Source organism: Schistocerca nitens, chromosome 9 (assembly GCF_023898315.1).
Source record: "Schistocerca nitens isolate TAMUIC-IGC-003100 chromosome 9, iqSchNite1.1, whole genome shotgun sequence".
NCBI lineage: Eukaryota > Metazoa > Arthropoda > Insecta > Orthoptera > Acrididae > Schistocerca > Schistocerca nitens.
In genome coordinates this window covers 162,303,248-162,314,319 of record NC_064622.1, presented here as the reverse complement: position 1 = coordinate 162,314,319, position 11,072 = coordinate 162,303,248, and the positions used below count along the sequence as shown (strand labels likewise).

The 11,072-nt window shown below is 46.5% G+C and overlaps 1 non-coding gene across 1 annotated transcript; it reads left to right on the top strand.

Moving 5' to 3' along the window:
- Positions 1-3,023: 3,023 nt before the first annotated feature.
- Positions 3,024-3,096, top strand: Trnaa-cgc (transfer RNA alanine (anticodon CGC)). Its single transcript has one exon. It is a non-coding gene; the product is annotated as a tRNA-Ala (tRNA).
- The last annotated feature ends 7,976 nt before the right edge of the window (positions 3,097-11,072 follow it).

The window sequence follows — 11,072 nt, the reverse complement described above, 5'->3', positions numbered from 1 at the left end:
ACAGCCGCGCCTGCGACCGCGGCAGCAACGTTCTGTTGACTTGTGTCCGGTGTGGCGGCCCGCACGTCGCCAGTTGGCGCGGTTGTGCGGCTTTCTCAAGCCGCAACCGTGCCGGGGGCGGCGAAGCGGCCGCGGCCGCACCGACGCAGCAGCAGAAGAGAAGACGACGTCGGAAACGGCGTAGGGCTCAGAACAGCCCGGCGCAGCTGAGGGACGGCGCAGCAGTAGATCCACCTGCCAGGGGCAGGGACGGCCGCTCGGAAACGGGCAGCCAGGACGCAGCTCGCTCTCCCGTGAAGAGATGTGACCTCGAACTCGGCACCGCCGTGAAGGAGGCCACAGTAGCCCTCAAAGCCGTCATGGCGGCGGAGAGGGCTGCCTTCGCAGCTGCCGTGGCTGCAGAGAAGGAAGAGGCCTCGAGGCAACTGCGAGCAGTCTTCGCCCAAGGCCTCAGCGCAGTCGTACCTGCGAACACTCCTGCGACCTCGCAGAAGGACGTTCGCGCGCCTATCCCAGCGGTTGTCCCTGCAGCACCGCAGGTGAGAGGCGCAAAGAAGACAACCGCCGCCCCAGCGGAACCGGTGGCAACGCCGACGACTGCGGGAGCGACCCTCATCGCGACAGCGAGAGCGAACGGCCTGCATTTCTCCGACGCTGAAGCGGCGCAGCTCACTGAACAAGCGGAGCTGCTCGAAGCTGCAGTGCAGAAGTCCTGCGCCGTGCAGTAGAGGAGGACGCTGAACGGTAGCCGATCGCCGCCGTTCTGCACCAGACTGATGAAGCAGCACCAAGTCACTGACGACAAGGCGCAGCAGAGGGCCTAACAGCAACGCATGCGTTGCCGCCCCGGACTCTTTATGTTACAGGGAAGAAGCCACTGCGGCCGGCCCAGGAGACTACAAGCGAGCCCAGCCGCAGCACCCGGACAGACCCAGCTAACGACCACGCAGCACATAGGTAACGATGCACGATACCTCACGCTAACCTTCCCTCATCTTACATGCTGTGTAGCAGCTAGCAAGCCGCTACTGCCCTTACTACCCGTCCTACTGTCGCAGAGGTTTTTTTCCCTTGGCGCTGGCCTTGGCACTTTTTTTTCCTCTGCCCTTACAACCGCTACCCTTCAATCGTTTTCGACCACTTCTATCTCCTGATGGACCATGTTAATGAGTAATCTTATCCAGACGCATGGATAACATCACAGCCTGCATCCTGTGACACCTGATTCAAAAACTAACATGTTTACGGAGGTGACAGTAGAACTTTTGGTTTGGTCACCACGTTGGTGGGGGCGTGGAGAGGCCCCATCCTTATAGAAAAAAAGCGACCGAACCCAGTTCCCTCTGAGCAGCCATAGCGTACGGATCTCCGTGCCGGCACGTTCACAGGAGCTCAGTCCGTCAGTTCACCTGATGATGGCGACATGTATGATCGCCGAAATATTGTGCCCGTTGGACACTATAGACCGGCAGCACACCCGTGGATATTTTGAGTACCTTCAGTAGTTAGAATCTTTTATTTAGCTGGCAGTAGTGGCGCTCGCTGTATTGCAGTAGTTCGAGTAACGAAGATTTTTGTGAGGTAAGCGATTCATGAAAGGTATAGGTTATTATTAGTCAGGGCCATTCTTTTGTAGGGAATATTGAAAGTCAGACTGCGTAGCGCTAAAAATATTGTGTGTCAGTTTAGTGTTGATCAGAATAACTAAAGAGAGAAATGTCTGAGTACGTTCAGTTCTGCTCAGCTGTTTGAAAATCAAATAACGTAAGAGGTTTTTCAGCACAGTAATTCATTAATTTTTCCAAAGGGGATGTTTCAGCTTCTCCCTAGAACTCCCAATCCACTTCCCCCGTCTTCCCATCCCTAACTAACCCCTTCTCCCCTCTATCTCTCCTTCCTCTTTCTTCTCCTCCTCCCTCTCCACCAATCATCGCTTTCTCCAGAGAGCCATCATAAGGCCTTTTGCATCTTGAACAATCCGTATCCGAATGGTCAGCATCACTGCCTTTGGTGCAGAAGGACCCGTTCCTGACAGCTCCTCTGATTTTTCCGAGGTAAGCAGATCTGGAACGGGATCCACTCAGCTTCGAGAGGTCAGCGGAGGACAAACAAGCAGTGACAACACTAGAATTTCTCTACAGACAATAATGGCTGGAGGGATTGGCGACATGCTAATCACGTGTCCCACGATCATAGATCTCTCCTCGTACTGCCTTGTAGGGAGCAGTTTGCCATTCAGAACGAGCCTGAGGCCTAATTCATGAGTGGTGTTCGCGATTTATAACTTGGATAATTCGAATCCTTCGTGCAGGCTGTGAGTGAACCGCGTACTGAAATATTGTTTCACTTACGTACCTCGATACATTATGAGACACACATCGTGAGATACATGTTGGACGTAGCCATAACAATGTGAGTCTGCTGTGTCTGTCGACTACGTCCGCCAATGCACTGCAAGAAATGATGAAGTCTGTGTCGCTCTCTCCGAGGTAGGAAGAGGCGGTTCGCCCTGATGAAAGTGAACTGCGGGAGGATATTGGAAAGGAATTAAACGACGCCGTCGGCAGGAGGGCGGCACGGCGACGCACGCGGGCGGCCGGGCAGTCGATGCGGGAAATTGGCGTGGCGTGCGTGGCCGGCGTATATCAGCGGCCGGGCTGGGGGCGGCGGGGGCGGCCCGGGGGTGGAGAGTCGCGACCGGGGACCGTGCCGCCCCGCCGTGTGTCGTGACGGCTCAATGGCCCGCGCGGTCCACCTTCCGCGGCGCTCTGTGCCAGCGTTTGGAGCTTTGCCAAGGGGTGACCCGCGAGGCTCAGTTTGCGGTCCGATGTTAGCCGTTCACAGGTTATCGAAAATTAATATAGAGATTGGAGAACACCGGGACAACATAGGCTCTAGACGTATTCCTTACGGCAACCATAATATGAAACTCGTAATACATATGTAGGGACACAGTATCGAACGAAAGTTATCGATACTTTGCTCATATCGAAAGAACATTATTGATACTTATCTTTGGACCGAGCGGGGTGGTGCAGTGGTTAGCACACTGGACTCGCATTCTGGGGGACGACGGTTCAAACCCGTCTCCGGCCATCCTGATTTAGGTTTTCCGTGATTTCCCTACATCACTTCACGCAAATGCCGGGATGGTTCCTTTGAAAGGGCACGGCCGATTTCCTTCCCCATCCTTCCCTAATCCGAGCTTCTGCTCCGTCTCTAATGATCTCGTTGTCGACGGGACGTTAAACACTAACTTCCTCCTCCTCCTCCTAAATTGTTTCAGGCAAATGCCGGGATGGTTCCTTTGAAAGGGCACGGCCGACTTCCTTTCCCATCCTTCCCCATCGAGCTTGTGCTCCGTCTCTAATGACCTCGTTGTCGGCGGGACGTTAAACTCTAATCTCCTCCTTTCTACTTATCTTTGGTTTATTTATCATCATGTCAGAAGCACAAACACATAATAAACAAAAGGAAACCGATCGTTGACATCAGTTTTCTCTTTGGCCCTGGTTGCTTGTAGCCACGCTGTGACGTCATTAGCGTCCTTCACTTAACCACTCCTATTACGGTCGAAATCAATGAGTCGTTTCGACAGAGTGCTGTCATTGATTTTTTTGTTAATTTGTTTTTCAATCGCTGACCAGACATTGGCCACGTCGAGTGCATTCGGTGTCGCCCTCATCAGGTCTCTCATAGGGAATGTGGTTGGAGATGAAGAGCATTGTACTGGATGGTTGCACGGACCAAACTTGCGAAGGACTGATTCCACAAGAGGGTTCCTCATTTCTGCAGGCTGGTCTGGCGTAGCCTACTGAGAGCCTCCCATTTGGTCCACTTCTCTGACCAATCAGGAGGAAGTTCTTCCTTCGGAACTATACGTTTCTCCAAACACTGACATTTCCCCCGCCACTTTGAGATCCTTGCTTGCTGTGGTGTTCTTGTAAGAGCTTCACTAGTTGCCAAGAAGCTCTTCCTTGATTTCAGCCGAGCACGTGCTGTCTGACGGCCATATAAAAGGTGGGCTTCAGTAGTTATAGCTTTACTTTTCTCGTATCTAGCAGCGGTCTTGCGTCTAATTGCGTAGGTCTTAAGCAACCAGTGATAACGTGACAGGTTTCACTAAACGCTACATTTATGTTTCGGGCATGGCTTAACTTGTACCATGCCTAATAAGAACAGTGAACAGATGTTCTCTATCGGCTGTATTGTCTCCATTCCTCTTTTTAAACTCTGCAAGGTTACAGAAAGTAAGAGCAGCAGTTTTTTTTAAATCTTTATGTTTATTTTTTGCACAAAATTAGTACATCATCTTAATCTACATACTTTATGTCGCTTTTACACATATTCTCCACTTCTTTCCACACATTGTGCCCGTCGGTCTGCAGGTTTCAAAGTACCATTACGATATAACTCTGTGCCAGCTTCCCGAAGGCGATGACGCACTACTTGTCAAATATCCTCCATCATCCAGTAACACTGGTCTCGCATCTTTTCCTTAAAAGAAGAGGAAAGAGAGCCAAGTGGCACTGTAGGGAAGATGTGGAAGTCTCTCCCACCCTAATGTCCTGATCTTCTCCACAGCGACACGAGCAGTGTGAGGAAGCGCATTATCCCGTTGCACGTTGATCTTCTTCCCAAGGCGTTTGTCGCACGGCGGAGCCTCAGAACTGTCTGGATACAGCGGGCAGCATTTATGGTTGTCCAGGTTCAAGAAAATCAATCAAAAACTTTTCTTGTTGCATTCCGTCGATGTATTTCGAGGGTGACCGCAATGAGACTAATCATGGATACTCGTGTTTCCATCTTTGAAATACGGGCCTCGAAAACGAACTTGTGACGCCAGACTAGTCGACTCGATTGCCACACGTCGCGAACAGAGGTGCAGGGACCACGGGAAATCAATATGTAATGGAAAAGGTACCTACTGAAGCCTTAACTTCCTCTTGTGTTTTCGAGAGCTTGCATGCATTACGGGCAGCCAGAAATTACTAAACTCGTCTGATAATAGTTACTCGCTCCCTGTCACAGACGGCTGCTGGCACTCGTAAGACCTGCAGTGTCACGTGCTGTGACGTTCGCGCCGCTGGTTGTCTTTTTCGTAGGCCTCGGTGCAACGTGTGATATAAAGGCTGTAGATTACGATCCTGCATTCGTTTTTGTTACATTGTAGGAATTGAGAGAGAGAGAGTGTGCGTGAAAGTCGATTATACACTACTGGCCATTAAAATTCCTAAACCAAGAAGAAATGCAGATGATAAACGGGTATTCATTGGACAAATATATTATACTAGAACTGACATGTGATTACATTTTCACGCAGTTTGGGTGCATAGATCATGAGAAATCAGTACCCACAACAACCACCTCTGGCCGTAATAACGGCCTTGATACGCCTGGGCATTGAATAAAACATAGCTTGGATGGCGTTTACAGGTGCAGCTGCCCATGCAGCTTCAACACGATACCACAGTTCATCAAGAGTAGTGACTGGCGTACTGGGACGAGCCAGTTGCTCGGCCACCATTGACCAGACGTTTTCAGTTGGTGAGAGATCTGGAGAATGTGCTGGCCAGGGCAGCAGTCGAACATTTTCTGTATCCAGAAGGGCCCGTACAGGAACTGCAACACGCGGACGTGCATTATCCTGCTGAAATGTAGGGTTTCGCAGGGATAGAAAGAAGGGTAGAGCCACGGGTCGTAACACATCTGAAATGTAACGTCCACTGTTCAAAGTGCCGTCAATGCGAACAAGAGGTGACCGAGGCGTGTAACCAACGGCACGCCATACAATCACGCCAGGTGATATGCCAGTATGGCGACGACGAATACACGCTTCCAGCGTGCGTTCAGCGCGATGTCTCCAAACACGGATGCGACCATCATGATGCTGTAAACAGAACCTGAATTTATCCGAAAAAATGACATTTTGCCATTCGTGCACCCAGGTTAGTCGTTGAGTACACCATCACAGGCGCTCCTGTCTGTGATGCAGCGTCAAGGGTAACCGCAGCCATGGTCTCCGAGCTGATTGTCCATGCTGCTGCAAACGTCGTCGAACTGTTCGTGCAGATGGTTGTTGTCTTGCAAACGTCCCCATCTATTGACTCAGGGATCGAGACGTTACAGCCATGCGGATAAGATGCCTGTCATCTCGACTGCTAGTGATACGAGGCCGTTGGGATCCAGCACGGCGTTCCGTATTACCCTCCTGAACCCACTGATTCCATATTCTGCTAACAGTCATTGGATCTCGACCAACGCGAGCAGCAATGTCGCGATACGATAAACCGCAATCGCAATAGGCTACAATCCGACCTTTATCAAAGTCGGAAACATGATGGTACGCATTCCTCCTCCTTACACGATCCATCACAATAACATTTCACCAGGCAACGCCGGTCAACTGCTGTTTGTGTATGAGAAATCGGTTCGAAACTTTTCTCATGTCAGCACGTTGTAGGTGTCGCCACCGGCGCCAACCTTGTGGGAATGCTCTGAAAAGCTAATCATTTGCATATCACAGCATCTTCTGCCTGTCGGTTAAATTTCTTGTCTGTAGCACGTCATCTTCGTGGTGTAGCAATTTTAATGGCCAGTAGTGTAATAAGTTTTAATTAGAATAACACATGCGTTATATCAAGCACTATTTTTATTTTCACTACACAATAAAATTATTAAAAGTTTGGAACTAGTAATACCTAAATACAGACCAGATTATCAGAAAAACAATAATCAAAGCCACATTTCTTGATATACACAGTTCATCCATCTACGTCTACATGTACGAGGAGTGATCGACAACTTTTTAACCTGAGATAGTTACTGTAGTGTCTCGCACAAACAACATCACTTACGTTTGTGGTGACCCTTTGCGGTAACGCAAATAAAATATCGCGGCTCCAGCTTCGTTAGTTTTCCGCTAGGATGCGTTGTATACCGTACTGTGAGCAAAATGGCGAATACCGAGAGAATCAACAAGCGTGCTGTCATTGAATATCTTCATTTGAAGGGAATGGCGCCCAAGGAAATTGCGGAGGACGTGCGGAATACACTTAAGGACGATGCTCCGTCTTATGCAACAGTGAAAAACTGGGTGTCCGACTTCAAACGTGGAAGAACGAGTGTGAAAGATGCTCCAAGGAGCGGATGGCCTGTCACCGTTGCTACTGATGAAACAGTGACTGCAATTCACGATACGATTTTGCAGGATCGTCGAACAACGTTGCAGCACATTGAAACCACATTTGGAATCTCCAGTGGGCGTGCTCATGACATTGTTGTGAATATTTTGGGAATGCGGGAAGTTTCGTCTCGGTGGGTCAAGAAAGACTTGAATGCAGATCACAGACGGGAGCGTGTGCAGTGTTGTCAAGAAATCGTCCGCCAGTTTGAAGCGGAAGAAGACGGTTTTCTTGCAAGTTATGTGAGAATGGACGGATCGTGGGTTCATTACTTTGATCCTGAGACAAAACAACAGTCACGAAAATGGAAACATCCTTCATCCCCTACCCTAAAAGAATTCCAGGTGCAAAAATCAGCCGGTAAGGTGATGGCATCGGTCCTCTAGGATGCAGAAGGGGTAATTATGGCGGATTACTTAAAAACAAGCCCCTACCACGCCGTAGCGGAGAAGCGAGGCAACTGTCCCCCATTTGAAGCAGCTGATCGCCGCCATTTGCAGGGATGAATCCTAGTACTGGGGTTGTGGTTTGAAGTATATGAGACGCAACAAGAGCAAACTGAAGCACAAATTAAACACATGTTTGAGTATTCGAGTCTATTCTAAAAGTATACTTTAATGAATGAAGTTTCCTAATTTCCGAAATACGTCTGCAGAGAGACGCGAAACTTAAGAATGTAAGGCTCTTTCCTGACAAGGGGGAGCGAGTTTACATCGAGCTATTTGCATTAGATAATTACATGAAACTTTTAAAGTAGCAGGCAGTACGATTATTATTTAATTCACATAATTTTCCTGTCCGGTCCTGTTTGCTTTTTTCCAACTACTGTGTACATTTTGCACGCTTACTTTTGTTTAGCACAGTATTGTCTACACTCGAATTTTTGTATGATTAATTGTATTAACCCATATGACTTTAAATACCGTGGGAATTTCATTCGCACATTAGTTTTTAACACCGATAGCACCTCTGAAAGTATTTGAGTTTGCAACATTTGATCAAATATTTGACCATTTACGAAGTATAATCACCACCTGACAACACATGTTAAGTATCTCAACGCAATTATTCGACCTACCTCTGATTCATACTTAATATATATTTGCTTAAAGATCTAAATACCTATCATGTGCCTAGTTCTTCATTCAGTTCAAGTTAGTACATTAACCCTGTTAGTATTTTTAGTAATTTATATGAAAATACAATATAAGTACTTGACATGCAACAAAGTACCTTTTTCTGTAATCTAACACTGCAACTTTTTCCTTATGTAACTTGCAATTTTTGCAGCAGAAAGTTTATTAGACACAGTATAAGGTGTAAATATAGACATCAGGTTAGGCCATAGAACAATCTGCTGTCACCTACATTTAGCATTTGCATTAATTGGCTTTGCAAACACTATACCTTTTTCAAATGAGTTGGAAATCCAAATACTGTCGGTATAGCATCGTCCTTCAGTGGACGTCTATTTACATAATTTTCTATGTAACAATTCTCTTCAAAACGAAGAGAGCACAGCAAATGATTTGCTGTCGGTTGGAAGTTCTCTCTCCGAGTAGCAACAATCCATTTCCGATTTAGAAAATCATTTGTAAGGGGAAACCTAAACCAAAGCAAACGCTCATGATGTATTATTTCTCCATGATTTGCTGTCGGTTGGAAGTTCTCTCTCCGAGTAGCAACAATCCATTTCCGATTTAGAAAGTCATTTGTAAGGGGAAACCTAAACCAAAGCAAACGCTCATGATGTATTATTTCTCCACGAAAATACTATATACAAGTAATAGAAAGTAACAAAAAACCAGAAATGACTGACCTGTGAAATGTAACATTATTTCCGTCTTCGTCTTTGCTTCCATTCTTACTGTTACAATTAAAAGCAGTACACGAACGAACCATATTTATGCAGTTTCTCTGCAAATGGCGGCTTCTATCACGTCCAATGTGGGGACGCGACACTAGCGCCAATGCGCGGTCTAGTTTTTATTTAGTAAGTCTATGCTTGAAAAAGGGCGTAACTATCAATGCATCATACTACTGCATGCTCCTGCGCCGTTTGAGAGAAGAAATAAAGAAAAAAAAAGACGCGGAAAATTGGCGCGCGGAGTTGTTTTGCATAAGGCAACGCACCGGCTCACAAAGCCCTCGCAGCACTGGAAGTTCTGCGTGACTATGGGTTCGAATTGTTACGTCATCTGCCATATCCTCCAGATTTGGCTCCATCTTTTCTCAAATCTATGAAAAGACCTCAAAGGATGACGATTTGACAATGATGATGTAGTGATTGATGCTGCAAACGCCTGGTTGGACTCGAAATCGAAGACCTTTTATTTGAATGGTTTGGAGAAGTTGTCTGAGCGTGTGCACAAATGTAGTAGTGTACACGGGTATTATATTGAAAAATAAGCAGCCGCGGTGGTCTAGCGGTTCTAGGCGCTCAGTCCGGAGCCGCGCGACTGCTACGGTCGCAGGTTCGAATCCTGCCTCGGGCATAGATGTGTGTGATGCCCTTAGGTTAGTTAGGTTTAAGTAGTTCTAAGTTCTAGGAGACTGATGACCACAGATGTTAAGTCCCATAGTGCTCAGAGCCATTTGAACCATTTTTTTGAAAAATAAATTGTTATTATGAACTTTCTGTCGTTCTTTATTTGTTAGGCTAGAAACTTTTCGACCCCACCTCGTATTTACACTGACAAATATTTAACTCTCCATACACTCTTATTATCTCGTTAAGTAAGTAGCTTCACTTTGCTGTTGTGGTGTATTGTTTCCTTAAATGCTTTTTCACATCTGAAGTACTTCACTTTCTGCGCCTCAATTTTATCCAGTTATCAATACAACCAAGTTGGATTTTGGGTAGACACCAGTCTGTCTGTTGATTTAGTAATGTTTACACTTATACGGTTTTAAATAACTACACATAAATAAAGAACTTAGTCGAATCGGGAAAACAAGGGGATTTTAAGCGATCGATTGAAAGGTATCGAATACAAAAGTAGTAGTATCGCGATTATATTACTCGATACGAAGAAATACCGATAATTTTCCATGTGCCGATACTCACACATGGAACTCATCGGATTAAAGCTGAACGTTGAGTCTTAGAGGATAAGCACCACTGTCCTATAAACCATGAATAACGCTTCTAATAGGATGTCAAGTTAAACAACCTTCAGCAGTCTAGTTTCCAAACTGGCTAATAGTTTCAGCGTTTTGCTACACCATCTTCAGGTCCCTGACCGACGTGTGGGAAGATTCTACCTCGGTTCTGATCGAAACAGGGGCCAGCAATACTAGTATTAGTAGATTTTTCCTATAGCGATCATTTCAACCATCATCTGCCGACTGTTCAATTAAATGACCATTTTGAAAACCAATCCTCATTCAATCAATGCTAGGCAACAAAAGAACATGTTTTACACAAACAACGTAACCTAAATACATCAGGTGAATTAGTATTAATAAAATATTAATAGCAATATTAAGTTCTCTATAATTTCGGAAATACACTACTGGAAAATAATTAGTACACCCTTTTGGAGGTTTCCAATTCACTCAAGATTTATTGTTGCAACAGTGGATATGGAAAACATGAAACGATTACATTAAAGATCACTAGCACAAGCGGTTCTGAGGTACCAGGTACCAACCTATGCTGAAACACCCTATTAGTACGCGGTGTAGGCCTCCATGGGAGGCAATACAAACGCTGACTCTGGCACTCTGTCGATCGTGCGGATGGCAAATACTGTCCTAGGATACGTTATGCCACGCCTGATCGACCTGTTCACGTAGTTCTATAAGAGTTGTTGATGAACGAGTCGCACGAGTTACTTCTCGTTCCCTCATATTCCACAGATGCTCGAATGGAGCCAAGTCCGGAGA